Source organism: Bufo gargarizans, chromosome 4 (genome assembly GCF_014858855.1).
Source record: "Bufo gargarizans isolate SCDJY-AF-19 chromosome 4, ASM1485885v1, whole genome shotgun sequence".
Taxonomy (NCBI): Eukaryota; Metazoa; Chordata; class Amphibia; order Anura; family Bufonidae; genus Bufo; species Bufo gargarizans.
The window spans coordinates 140,109,949-140,124,588 of NC_058083.1; positions in this window are offsets into that span (position 1 = coordinate 140,109,949).

Sequence of the window (14,640 nt, forward strand, 5' to 3'; positions counted from 1 at the left end):
ATGATGACGAAACACAGGTGCCAACTGCTGCGTCTTTCTGCAGTGTGCAGACTGAACAGGAGGTCAGGGATCAAGACTGGGTGGAAGACGATGCAGGGGACGATGAGGTCCTAGACCCCACATGGAATGAAGGTCGTGCCACTGACTTTCACAGTTCGGAGGAAGAGGCAGTGGTGAGACCGAGCCAACAGCGTAGCAAAAGAGGGAGCAGTGGGCAAAAGCAGAACACCCGCCGCCAAGAGACTCCGCCTGCTACTGACCGCCGCCATCTGGGACCGAGCACCCCAAAGGCAGCTTCAAGGAGTTCCCTGGCATGGCACTTCTTCAAACAATGTGCTGACGACAAGACCCGAGTGGTTTGCACGCTGTGCCATCAGAGCCTGAAGCGAGGCATTAACGTTCTGAACCTGAGCACAACCTGCATGACCAGGCACCTGCATGCAAAGCATGAACTGCAGTGGAGTAAACACCTTAAAACCAAGGAAGTCACTCAGGCTCCCCCTGCTACCTCTTCTGCTGCTGCCGCCTCGGCCTATTCTGCTGCTGCCGCCTCGGCCTCTTCCTCCGCCTCTGGAGGAACGTTGGCACCTGCCGCCCAGCAAACAGGGGATGTACCACCAACACCACCACCACCACCTCCGTCACCAAGCGTCTCAACCATGTCACACGCCAGCGTTCAGCTCTCCATCTCACAAACATTTGATAGAAAGCGTAAATTCCCACCTAGCCACCCTCGATCCCTGGCCCTGAATGCCAGCATTTCTAAACTACTGGCCTATGAAATGCTGTCATTTAGGCTGGTGGACACAGACAGCTTCAAACAGCTCATGTCGCTTGCTGTCCCACAGTATGTTGTTCCCAGCCGGCACTACTTCTCCAAGAGAGCCGTGCCTTCCCTGCACAACCAAGTATCCGATAAAATCAAGTGTGCACTGCGCAACGCCATCTGTAGCAAGGTCCACCTAACCACAGATACGTGGACCAGTAAGCACGGCCAGGGACGCTATATCTCCCTAACTGCACACTGGGTAAATGTAGTGGCAGCTGGGCCCCAGGCGGAGAGCTGTTTGGCGCACGTCCTTCCGCCGCCAAGGATCGCAGGGCAACATTCTTTGCCTCCTGTTGCCACCTCCTCCTTCTCGGCTTCCTCCTCCTCTTCTTCCACCTGCTCATCCAGTCAGCCACACACCTTCACCACCAACTTCAGCACAGCCCGGGGTAAACGTCAGCAGGCCATTCTGAAACTCATATGTTTGGGGGACAGGCCCCACACCGCACAGGAGTTGTGGCGGGGTATTGAACAACAGACCGACGAGTGGTTGCTGCCGGTGAGCCTCAAGCCCGGCCTGGTGGTGTGTGATAATGGGCGAAATCTCGTTGCAGCTCTGGGACTAGCCAATTTGACGCACATCCCTTGCTTGGCGCATGTGCTGAATTTGGTGGTGCAGAAGTTCATTCACAACTACCCCGACATGTCAGAGCTGCTGCATAAAGTGCGGGCCGTCTGTTCGCGCTTCCGGCGTTCACATCCTGCTGCTGCTCGCCTGTCTGCGCTACAGCGTAACTTCGGCCTTCCCGCTCACCGCCTCATATGCGACGTGCCCACCAGGTGGAACTCCACCTTGCACATGCTGGACAGACTGTGCGAGCAGCAGCAGGCCATAGTGGAGTTTCAGCTGCAGCACGCACGGGTCAGTCGCACTACAAAACAGCACCACTTCACCACCAATGACTGGGCCTCCATGCGAGACCTGTGTGCCCTGTTGCGCTGTTTCGAGTACTCCACCAACATGGCCAGTGGCGATGACACCGTTATCAGCGTTACAATACCACTTCTATGTCTCCTTGAGAAAACACTTAGGGCGATGATGGAAGAGGAGGTGGCCCAGGAGGAGGAGGAGGAGGAGGAGGAAGAGGGGTCATTTTTAGCACTTTCAGGCCAGTCTCTTCGAAGTGACTCAGAGGGAGGTTTTTGGCAACAGCAGAGGCCAGGTACAAATGTGGCCAGCCAGGGCCCACTACTGGAGGACGAGGAGGACGAGGATGAGGAGGAGGTGGAGGAGGATGAGGATGAAGCATGGTCACAGCGGGGTGGCACCCAACGCAGCTCGGGTCCATCACTGGTGCGTGGCTGGGGGGAAAGGCAGGACGATGACGATACGCCTCCCACAGAGGACAGCTTGTCCTTACCCCTGGGCAGCCTGGCACACATGAGCGACTACATGCTGCAGTGCCTGCGCAACGACAGCAGAGTTGCCCACATTTTAACCTGTGCGGACTACTGGGTTGCCACCCTGCTGGATCCACGCTACAAAGACAATGTGCCCACCTTACTTCCTGCACTGGAGCGTGATAGGAAGATGCGCGAGTACAAGCGCACGTTGGTAGACGCGCTACTGAGAGCATTCCCAAATGTCACAGGGGAACAAGTGGAAGCCCAAGGCCAAGGCAGAGGAGGAGCAAGAGGTCGCCAAGGCAGCTGTGTCACGGCCAGCTCCTCTGAGGGCAGGGTTAGCATGGCAGAGATGTGGAAAACTTTTGTCAACACGCCACAGCTAACTGCACCACCACCTGATACGCAACGTGTTAGCAGGAGGCAACATTTCACTAACATGGTGGAACAGTACGTGTGCACACCCCTCCACGTACTGACTGATGGTTCGGCCCCATTCAACTTCTGGGTCTCTAAATTGTCCACGTGGCCAGAGCTAGCCTTTTATGCCTTGGAGGTGCTGGCCTGCCCGGCAGCCAGCGTTTTGTCTGAACGTGTATTCAGCACGGCAGGGGGCGTCATTACAGACAAACGCAGCCGCCTGTCTACAGCCAATGTGGACAAGCTGACGTTCATAAAAATGAACCAGGCATGGATCCCACAGGACCTGTCCGTCCCTTGTCCAGATTAGACATTAACTACCTCCCCATAACCATATATTATTGGACTCCAGGGCACTTCCTCATTCAATCCTATTTTTATTTTCATTTTACCATTATATTGCGAGGCTACCCAAAGTTGAATGAACCTCTCCTCTGCCTGTGTGCTAGGCCTAAATATATGTCAATGGACTGTTGCAGTGGTGGGTGACGTGAAGCCTCATTCTCTGCTATGACATGCAGACTGATTCTCTGCTGTCATGAAGCCAGATTGTCTGTTACGGGACCTCTCTGCTCTGCCTGTGTGCTAGGCCTAAATATATGCCAATGGACTGTTGCAGTGGTGGGTGACGTGAAGCCTCATTCTCTGCTATGACATGCAGACTGATTCTCTGCTGACATGAAGCCAGATTGTCTGTTACGGGACCTCTCTCCTCTGCCTGTGTGCTAGGCCTAAATATATGCCAATGGACTGTTGCAGTGGTGGGTGACGTGAAGCCTCATTCTCTGCTATGACATGCAGACTGATTCTCTGCTGACATGAAGCCAGATTGTCTGTTACGGGACCTCTCTCCTCTGCCTGTGTGCTAGGCCTAAATATATGCCAATGGACTGTTGCAGTGGTGGCTGACGTGAAGCCTCATTCTCTGCTATGACATGCAGACTAATTCTCTGCTGACATGAAGCCAGATTGTCTGTTACGGGACCTCTCTCCTCTGCCTGGGTGCTGGGCCTAAATTTATGACAATGGACTGTTGCAGTGGTGGCTGACGTGAAGCCTGATTCTCTGCTATGACATGCAGACTGATTCTCTGCTGACATGAAGCCAGATCCTCTGTTACGGGACCTCTCTCCTCTGCCTGTGTGTGTGCTGGGCCTAAATATATGCCAATGGACTGTTGCAGTGGTGGCTGACGTGAAGCCTCATTCTCTGCTATGACATGCAGACTGATTCTCTGCTGACATGAAGCCAGATTCTCTGTTACGGGACCTCTCTCCTCTGCCTGTGTGTGTGCTGGGCCTAAATATATGCCAATGGACTGTTGCAGTGGTGGCTGACGTGAAGCCTCATTCTCTGCTATGACATGCAGACTAATTCTCTGCTGACATGAAGACAGATTCTCTGTTACGGGACCTCCCTCCTCTGCCTGGGTGCTGGGCCTAAATATATGCCAATGGACTGTTGCAGTGGTGGCTGACGTGAAGCCTCATTCTCTGCTATGACATGCAGACTAATTCTCTGCTGACATGAAGACAGATTCTCTGTTACGGGACCTCTCTCCTCTGCCTGGGTGCCGGGGCCTAAATATCTGAGAATGGACTGTTCCAGTGGTGGTTTCAAAGGAAAGGACCGGCACTTCGCTGATGTAGATCACAATGTAGATTTATTCAGTCACATATTCAAAATGGCATAGTGACGCGTTTCAGCACAGATGTGCTTTCATCAGACTGCATAAAACATCTTACACTCCAGCTATTTATACATAAATGAAACACAAAGGAACTGACATCATCAAAGAAGCTCCGCCTCCCTCATTAAATAAAATTCGCATATCAAATAATCGCAATGAAAAATTTGCATTGAAAAATTCGCAATTGAAAATTCGCAACTGAAAATTCGCAATTGAAAATTGAAAATTCGCAATTGAAAATTCGCAACTAAAAATTCGCAACTGAAAATTCGCAATTGAAAATTCGCAAAAAACATATCCACTCTATACTGGCGAAGATTTTCAGTCACATAGTCCATTCTTGCAGTGATTAATCACGCTGAAGAAAAAAAGAAATATATTTATCAGATTGCATAAGGCCGAATGCCTTATAGGAAGCAGGACACATTGTACTCACGATTGAGGCCCCTGGGCTCCATTGTCTGAAGACGATGGATCCAGTAAGCCTCCCTTTTCAATAACAATTTATTTCTGTCACCCCCTCGACGGGGTAATGATACACCTTCAATAATCTGATACCTCAACTGCGAGATGTTGTGTTTTTTATCATAAAAATGAAGGGGTATTGGGAGTAATAAATTCTGTTTACGGATAGTAGATTTGTGTTTACTTAGTCTGTCCTTCATTCTCATTGAGGTTTCCCCCACATATAGTAATCCACATGGACATTTAAGAATGTAAACCACAAATCTACTATCACAAGTGAACGTGCCCCTTATTGGAATATTTTCACCTGAGTGAGGGTGGGAGAAACATGAACCCTTTATAACGCTGGAACAATTGACACAGTTTAAACAAGGAAAAGTGCCCCGTCTAGGTGTAGATAAAGTACTCTGTCCTCTTTCTATTTTATTACTTCCCACATCCGCCCGGACTATTTTATCCCTAATATTTTCTGCCCGTTTATAGCATATCATGGGTGGCCTCTGGAACTCTCCTATCCGTGGATAGGACTTAGATAATATGTGCCAATGTTGATTAACAATAGTCCTAAGGCGCTGGGACCAGGGATGGTATTTAATCACTAAGGGGATCCTTGTTTCTTTCTTAGTTCTATCTGGTGGTGTAATCTCAGCTTTATTACGCTGTATTTTCAATAGATCAGGGGGGTAGCCTCGCTCTCTAAATTTATTGGTCATATCGTCTAATCTTGTTTGACACATATCCCTATCACTAACGATCCGTCTAACCCTCTGGTATTGCCGCCCTGCTTCTTACTAGAATTGTTCCAGTGGTGGGTGACGGGAAGCCAGATTCTCTGCTATGGAACCTCTCTCCAATTGATTTTGGTTAATTTTTATTTATTTAATTTTTATTTTAATTCATTTCCCTATCCACATTTGTTTGCAGGGGATTTACCTACATGTTGCTGCCTTTTGCAGCCCTCTAGCTCTTTCCTGGGCTGTTTTACAGCCTTTTTAGTGCCGAAAAGTTCGGGTCCCCATTGACTTCAATGGGGTTCGGGTTCGGGACGAAGTTCGGATCGGGTTCGGATCCCGAACCCGAACATTTCCGGGATGTTCGGCCGAACTTCTCGAACCCGAACATCCAGGTGTTCGCTCAACTCTATTCCTGATGTCTTCCACCCATCTGCAAGACATCCTAAAAATGGCCAGGAAACTTTGCATGCACTTCAGCCACTCGTACACCACAAAGCACCTTCCTTGAGATGCAGCGACAGAATGTCATCCCCCAACATAGGCTGATATGCAATGTTTCCACCCGTTGGAATTCCACCCTCCATATGTTGGACTGACTATATGAACAGAGAAAGGATATAAACGATTTCTTGATGATCCAAACGGACAGGAGTTCTCCCTTGTGTAACTTTGATGTCAGCCAGTGGCAGATCATGTGTGACACCTGCCGTTTGCTCAGGCCATTTGAACAACGTCATTCCACTGCTTCATATCCTGGAACAGATGCTGGTAAATCTTGCTGGTCAGGGGACTGGAAATAATGGTGCCTACATCTCATGGCCACAGAGCCCTGTGGGGGCTGAACTGGGGGAGGAGGAGGACATTGGACCACAAGTATTGTGTACCGAAATGGGTGTTTTTTCTACATAGGTGACAGGAGAGGAGGAGCAGGAGCAGTCGAAGGAGCAAGAGGGAGATGAGGAAGATGAGGCAGATGACCCAGGCACACCGTGGCAGTATGCTCACTAGCTTGGTTAGTGACAGACGAATTGTCACCATTCGGCAGAGGGATTACTTCTGGCTCTCCACCTTGCTGAACCCTCGCTACCGGTCCAAAATGGGGGCCTTTTTTACACCAGTTGAGAGGGAGGACAAACTGAACTGCTATAGAAAAATCCTATGTAGTCAGTTGGCCGCTGCCTATCTGTGCCATTGTCCATCCTCTCGCAGGTCTGACCAGGGGGGCCCCCTGTGCTCTCGTTCCACTGCCAATGCTGCTGTGGCAGAGTGGGGGGATAGGAGCAGTACCAGCTCCATCAGCAGCAGCTTGAGTCTAGAGTTGATAATGAGCAGTTTTCTTAACCCTCCTAGTGAAGAAACTACTCACTAGCAGCAGCTAGAGCTGGAGCAGAACCTCAGCCAGCAGGTGGTGGCATACTTAGACACCACCCTGCCACCCAAAATTGAAGACCACTGGAATATTGGGCAGCCAAACTGGATTTGTGGCCCCAACTGGCTGAGTTTGCCCTGGAAAAGCTGTCCTGCCCATCCAGTAGGGTGGTATCAGAGCAGGTGTTCAGTGCAGCGGGGACCATAGTTAACCCAAGGAGAACTCGCCTGTCCAATGTGGAGACACTGACCTTTGTCAAGATGAATCAGGCGTGGATCAGACAGGATTTCCACCCACCAATGCCTGCTGCATCAGATTAGATCATCCATGCTGCCTCACCCACCCGCCTAAAGCCACACATCTGATGCCAAGTGTTCCTTCTTACACCCACCATCGTCAGCGGGTTCTGTTATTGCCACCCACCTCCCCACTCTGTCACCGGGCCACACTGTGATCTCCGCATGCTTCTTCTGCCACCTCCACACTATGTCACCTTGCCAGTCTGTGGCCTCCTCATGCTGCTGCTTCCACCTCCACACTCCGTCATTGTGCCGATCGGTGGTCTCCTCATGCTTCTGCCACCTCCACACTATGTTACCTTGCCAGTCTGTGGCCTCCTCATGCTGCTGCTGCCACCTCCACAATCTGTCACTGGGCCTCTCTGTGGTCTACTCTTGCTTCTGCCAACTCACAACTCTGTGTCTGGGCCACTCTGTGGTCTCCTCATGCTGCCGACACCTTTACACTATGTTACCTTGCCAGTCTGTGGCCTCTTCATGCTGCTGCTGCCACCTCCACAATCTGTCATTGTGCCACTCTGTGGTCTCCTCATGCTGCTGCCAATTCACCACTCTGTGATCTCCTCATGCTGCGTCCAAATCACCACTCTGTGGTCTCCTCATGCTGCTGCTACCTCAACACTATGTCACATTGGGCCACATTCTTGTAGGTTTTATAGTTTATCTGTGCTATAGGCATGTATCTAGTCAGATATAATTATTGATTTTGTTGCGGTTTTAGGCCAAGCTTTATTGGTATAGTGGTGAGGTGGCAGCAGCATGAGGAGACCACAGAGTTACAAGGTGACATTTTCATGCGGTCTGGTAGCTTTCTTGTAGATTTTACACCTCACCACTGTGTCACTGGGCCACTCTGTGGACTTCTCATGCTGTTCCCACCCTCCCCACTCCATGACTGGGCCACTATTTTGCCTTTTTGGCCTGGTCGACATTATATGTCAGAAGGAAGGAAATATGAGATGCTCATCAGATCCTATCTATGTAGCAGCTGTAAGGCCTGCATGACATGGTCCCATCAGAATTGGCTTATGATTTGGTAGCCAAAAGCAGGAGTGGGTACAAAACACAGAAGACATGCATACATTCCATTCACCTCTGTCATCTCTGTTTTAGATCCACTCCTGTTTTTTTTTTCTTTAGCAATACTGATGGATTACTGACCAAATGAAGGAGGATGCTCACCAGACAGGATCTGTTTTTGGGGGTTATTGTTCTGATGGATCAGAGGAAGGGCAAAATAATCAGTGACGTCAACACAAACTTACTGCTGACACCCTCTCCCCTCTGTCGGGGGGGCTCTACTTGTATAAGAGTTTAGTAGAACAGATTCTGTTTACATCTGTGTGGAATCAGCTGGCAACAGTGTAAAAGGAGTGCGCTTCTTCTTGACGCTAATATTGACCTGTACGACTGAGTACACACTTGAGTTATTTGGTCAGTTTTGGTCCCGTAACTGCCCAAATAAGTGAAGTGTGCAGTGATTCTAAGAGCGACGCCTGTCATCTGCGTGTCATACTGACTCATAGTATTGTTTCACTACCACAGCAGACTCCCTGTGCATGTTACTGCAAGGTACAGTGTTCTACACCAGTATACAGGCTCTCTGCAGCCAGGAAATAGCTATTTTTTAATGTGATTCACCACAAATAAATTCGGATCGAATCAAATCTTTTCGGATAATTTGGCGAACCAGCCGAAACCAATTTTTTTGAAATGCTCTAATGTCTAGTCAAGATGTCAGCAGTTTTAGTGAACATGTTGTGCTGCCATAAATGCAATAATATAGCAGTTTCATTCCATGCATTGAATTACCATTGGACATTGTCAACATCAGTGGCTGTAGTAATGCAAACAGTAGTAGCAGCACCAGCCATTCAGGCAGTTGAAGTAGTATTAGCAGCAGGAAACAGTTATCCCTGGTTTCCGATAGGCACCACATTTTTATTGAGGACAAAGTGGATAAAATTGTGGAATCTTAATCACAGCAGGATGATGTTGAGGTCACCACTGACACTGTGTCTTGGAGCAATGGATCTCTGCATTCCTTCTGCCCCTTCTCCTTGCAGCCCCAGAGAAGCCTTTCAGTTGTCTTCACTTTCCCCTCCTAGTAGGCATTTTTTTTGTTTGTTTTTTAAGAAGAGGCAACAAAACCCCATGCCCTATGGAAAATACTCAAGATAGTCTCTGTTGATGATCAAGGAGGAGTTTCAGGGAGAGGCAGAGGACCCCATTCATAGCTGTGTTGGTGGTATTAGTAGTAGTGGCACTTATAGTCACAGTGGGGGTGTTAGGGGCAGTGATGGCTGTGCTTTGGTACTTGGGGCAAATACAGAGGAAGAAATCAAGAGGGGACTAAGGAGCCCACAAAGGCATATTACAGTCTGATAAAAGTGGTGATGATACTGTGTTGGATAGGACCTGGGTGCCAGATCAGGGTGCTGTGGAGAAGGTGCTATCAGAGAAGGAGAGTGGTAGCCGCAGGGGCAATAAAGAGCAGAGACAATATATGGACAAAACCTCTCAAAAACTACCAGAGACTGACCTTCTTTTATTGTGGTCAGCTTGAGGACTAGTTATGCCGCTGATACTGTGGACACAGGCTCAAAATGTGCCATACTCATGCCAAGCTCAGCTACCGCTAGCTCTGTTTGAGTATCTCCTGTCTGGAAGTTTTTTTGTGCCAGCATAAAAAAACATAGCTATGTGCAAGATTTGCAGGATAAAAATAAGCCATGGGTGTTCAAACACAAATGTAGGTACCATTGTTCTATTGCAGCATATAAGGCGGAATCACCAGATACTATGGGAAAATATAGGTGGCCACTAGCTATCGAAACAAGGGTGATTGATCCATTGATCCATTGTATACTGCCTGTATATACTTGTACATTGTGAGTATAATAAAACCATTTTCTACTCCAATCTGTATGACGGTACTTCACCATTGGATGCAATTTTGGTGTTCCATAGAAGCTTGGAAAGGAGAGGAGAGGCTTTGACTGGCCTGTTTGATTCCCCATGTCCGTGATTATCTTGCTGGCTTCGATTGTGGATTTCCTGTGACTTCTGAGGCAGCGTGGTCCAATCAAAAGAAACGCTTTCACCTGTGTGAACTGTACCCACTTCACCATTGGGACCTGCGACGCCACTAAGCAACGTACTTTTTTGAGGCTTATTTATTATTTATAAATCGAAACAAGAGTGTCCTCCTTCTCCTGGTCTCCTTTGAGACAGCCAAGTCGCATCCACATGCAATACAGTTGCCTTGTCATTGTCAACATCAGTTATTGCTTCTCCCACTTGGCCTACAGCTCCTCCTCCTCTGCTTCATCGACAGCCATCGATAATGAAATATGTGGCCAAGGAAACAACTGTCCAATGGTGTGCAAACTTAACTCCCAACTGGCCAAGTTGCTGGCAGTGCAGTCGCTGGCGTAAAACTTTGTGGATTCTGCTGCCTTTAGAGAACTGATGGCGTCCGCTCAGCCTCGCTGGAAGAATTTTTTCTAGTGAGGCCAGGTACTATTGACACCTCCATGTTTATGTCAGTCTGGTTCCCACACCAGGCACTTATCCATTTCCACCACATCCTCCTCAATGGACATCCTCTTGTCCGCAACAGAAACAGGGCAGAACACTGCGTCCACTCTCCCTCCCTCCTATGATATGTGTAACGTGAAGCGCTGCCATGCTGTCTTAGAGCTGATCAGCCTGGATAGGAGTACCTACTCAGTCAATCAGTTGCTAATGTGCATCAATCAGAAAACATCCCACTGGCTGTCTCCCTGCCAACTCCAACTGGGCAAGGGGGTCAGTGACTATTGAAGAAACGTCATAACTGCGCTGCATTTGGGAAAAATAACACATGCTCCCTGCATGGCACACATGATAAATTTAGTGGTGCAATGCCTTTTGGAGATGTACCATGGCTTGCAGAAGATGCTGGTCATGTCCATGAGACTTTTCTTGCATTTCAGCCTTTCTTATGTGGCAAGAAACTCTCTCCTGGTTGGACTGCAATGACAGAACGGTCTACCATTGCACAACTTGATCCTAGATTTTCTAACTCAATGGAATTCTACCTTGTATATGCTGGAGACTCTGTATGAGCAACGTAAAGTGGTGAATGATTTCATCATGCACCAGACCACCACAGCATTGAGGCATGTGTTGTTTTTAGGTCAGGAGGTGGCAGCTGTGTCCCGTACTCAGGCCCTTTAAAGAGGCCACCAGATTTGTCAGTTGGGACAACTGTGGCATCAACAATGTTATCCCCCTGATATTTATCTTAGAGCAGAGGCTGAAGCTGATGTGACAAGGGATGGTGGAAAAAGAACAGCTTACACATCTTGCTGGCTGCCCTGTAGCTGTTGGGGGCCCACATGGACAAACTCCCATGTATGAATAAGTAGAGGAGGAGGATGAGGGGCTTCCACTGGAAAAGAAGTCGTTATTGGAGGAGCAGAAGAGTGATGGTGATGACGATTACACCAGCCATGATAACAAACATTGCAGTGGTGGGTGGAGCCAGAAAGAACTGGGTCCTCTGGCACACTGACAAGCATAGCAAGCGGTATGCTTGCTTTCATATGTATTGACAGTTGTATCATTAGTATGAAATATTTTGATGATTACTGGATGGCCATCCATTTAAACCCTCACTATCAAAGCAAAATGGGGAATATTTTCCTGTCACCAAATGGAAAGCCAAATTTCTATATTACCAGGATAAACTGTGGATGCAGCGCCATGTGGCTTTCAGATAGCATATGTCCAGTGTCGGACTGGGGTACCTCGGGCCCACCAGTAAAATGTATTTTGGGGGCCCACCGTACGGATACATTCAAATATAATAAATAATCTAACAAGTTTTTTATATGAACATAGGCTGGTTGAGGTGTTGTACATTGAATATACGTATGTAGTGTACTAAATCTAATGTGTTATGTGCCACTTGTGCAGGGGGTGGGAGACTAGGGGCCCACCTTGCTCAGGGGCCCACCGGGGGATTCCCCTGTACCCATGTGGGCCCATCGAGCCTGCATATGTCTGCTGCCTTTCTGCCTGATAAGGAGGCCCTTCTCCTCTTAATACCGAGTCACCAACCTCCTGCATTCTCCACTAGTGATGAGCGGGAGGGGCAATATTCTAATTTGCGATATTTCGCGAATATTCGTCATAAATTAGATATCACTATCTAACCTATACTGACTATCTCCCACTATCTGTATTATATATATAAGCTAACTAACTATCTAATGTAATGACAAAGCAAAGCACAGAGCACAGCAATGACACTGCTGTCTCTCTCAGAACTGCGAAAAAATGCAGAAAATGGCTGCTGGGGAGGTTCTTATATAGTAAGGGGTAGGCAACTTTCCTATTGGTTGCTAGGGATGTTGCTAAGCTCAGACAAAGACACTGCAGCATTCTCATTGGCCCACAAGCAAGAAGCAGGGAGGTATCATGGGTTCAATTGATCTAGAATATTTGTGAATACGAATATATAGCACTATATTCTAAATCTTCGCAAATTCTCAAAGTGGCGATATTCGCAATTTGAATATTCGCACAAAACACTAGTCTCCACTACCACAAGCAGCAGAAGCTTTAGCAGTTACAGCTAGTTCAGTATCATGAACATGATGGAGCAGATTTTTCTGGGGCTGCGCCTGGCTGGCGCAAGTCAGGAAATGGAGACTTACCTCCTGAACAACTAGATTCAGTCCTACCTGGACTGTGGCCTGTCTTCTGCAAATACTCACAAAAAAAAAGTGGCCTAAACGGGTGAAAATGCTCCAAACCCAGACACTGTAGCGTGTCTATAACCGGGGGAGCAATTCCTCCGCACGCGGTCCGCAGACAACAGCAATCCCCAGCAAAAAATGCCTACAATGGAGGATGCTAGGGCGGACCGCATGCACCACAAGAACATCTTACACAAAATGATACATTGTGCAGATGAAAAAAATTACATACATAAATCACTGCAAAAAAAATGCACCAAAATGATACGCAACTGACAATACTAGGCAATTCCTCAGGCCCATGTTAAAAGCTGAGAACTTTGCCAATATCTTCCAGTCAGGAACATATCAGAGCCCCTCATGCTTCTGTGTCACATGGTCTGTTGTGGGTGCGGCTCACAGCTTTATCCTACCTCACAGTGCATTGGTGATACCACTATGGAGGCATGTGAGAGTCTGGCTGTGAGTTGGTTTCTAGCACTGTTCAGACCCTGTTCACACACCACAGGCAGTTGAGTGGGAGGACCCTTGCCATACTTAGACACCGTGACATGGTGCATGAGGGGCTCCAATATGTTCCTGACTGGAAGAGATTGTCAAAGTTCTCAGCTTTTAACATTGGCCTGAGGAATTAGCTAGTATTGTCAATTGCATATCATTTGGGTGAATTTTTTGCAGTGATTTCTGTCTCCTGCAAATGCCATGTTCCCCAAAACTATGGACTCCTTGGTAGCCAGATTGGAACAGTGGCTAGAACTGGCCAGTTTGCTCTCCTTGTCTTGCCCAGCCTCCGTTGTCATCTCAGAGAGGGTTTTCAGTGCAGCAGATTATGTTGTCACACCCAAACAGACAAAGCTGTTCTCCATCAGTGTAAAAACATCAAATTTGTCAAAATGAATGAGACATGGATCTCTGAGGATTTTCACACATCTCTAGCTGAGGCAGATCTGTCATTGATGATGGTGGCTATTTATTGTTGGCCCCATCGTGCCACTACCACAGTCTGCCTACCTACCATATTTCATACTGTATGGCTGCTGCTTACTTCTGCAGTTGCTAATCCCTTTACTGCCAATATCATTACTCCTACCCAAATGCCACAAATACTACTACTATTACCCCTCAACAGCCCCACACACATATCCTGCCTTGTCTGTTACTGTACATGCTTTGCTATTACTATTACTATTGCTGCCACATGCTGTTACTAACCCTACTCACCTTAGATCTTACCCTCTTTCCACATCCACACTATACTGTTGCTGCTTCCAAAAATAAGGTAGAATTTTTCAAGGCTTGTTCAGAAGAAGCCACTGTTTCTTCTGACAATTAACACTTGTGTGTGCATAAACAGGGGCAGGTACAGTATGCCCCATTAAGGCATAATTTTTGGACACTTGTCCCCAACAAGCCACTGTTTTTTCCCATAACACCTTGTGTGTTTAAACACCATCTGCCTCAAAAAGGGAATATTTTTGGAAGGTTTCTAATATTGAAAAAGCATAACAAATTTGATGGTGCAGTGTGTTTTTAAACACGTTGTTTGTTAACACTGTCAACTATGCATTTACCTCATTATTTGCTATTGCTGTCATTGTATTAAAAGGTGTGTGTGTCGACGGAGATTGTTGGAGAAAGAGCAAAAATTAGAAAAAAAGGCAAAAGAGGAAAAAACTAGGGGGGTCATTTATTAAGCTGAAATACATATGTATTAGGCAATCTATGATTTTTCCCCACTCACAC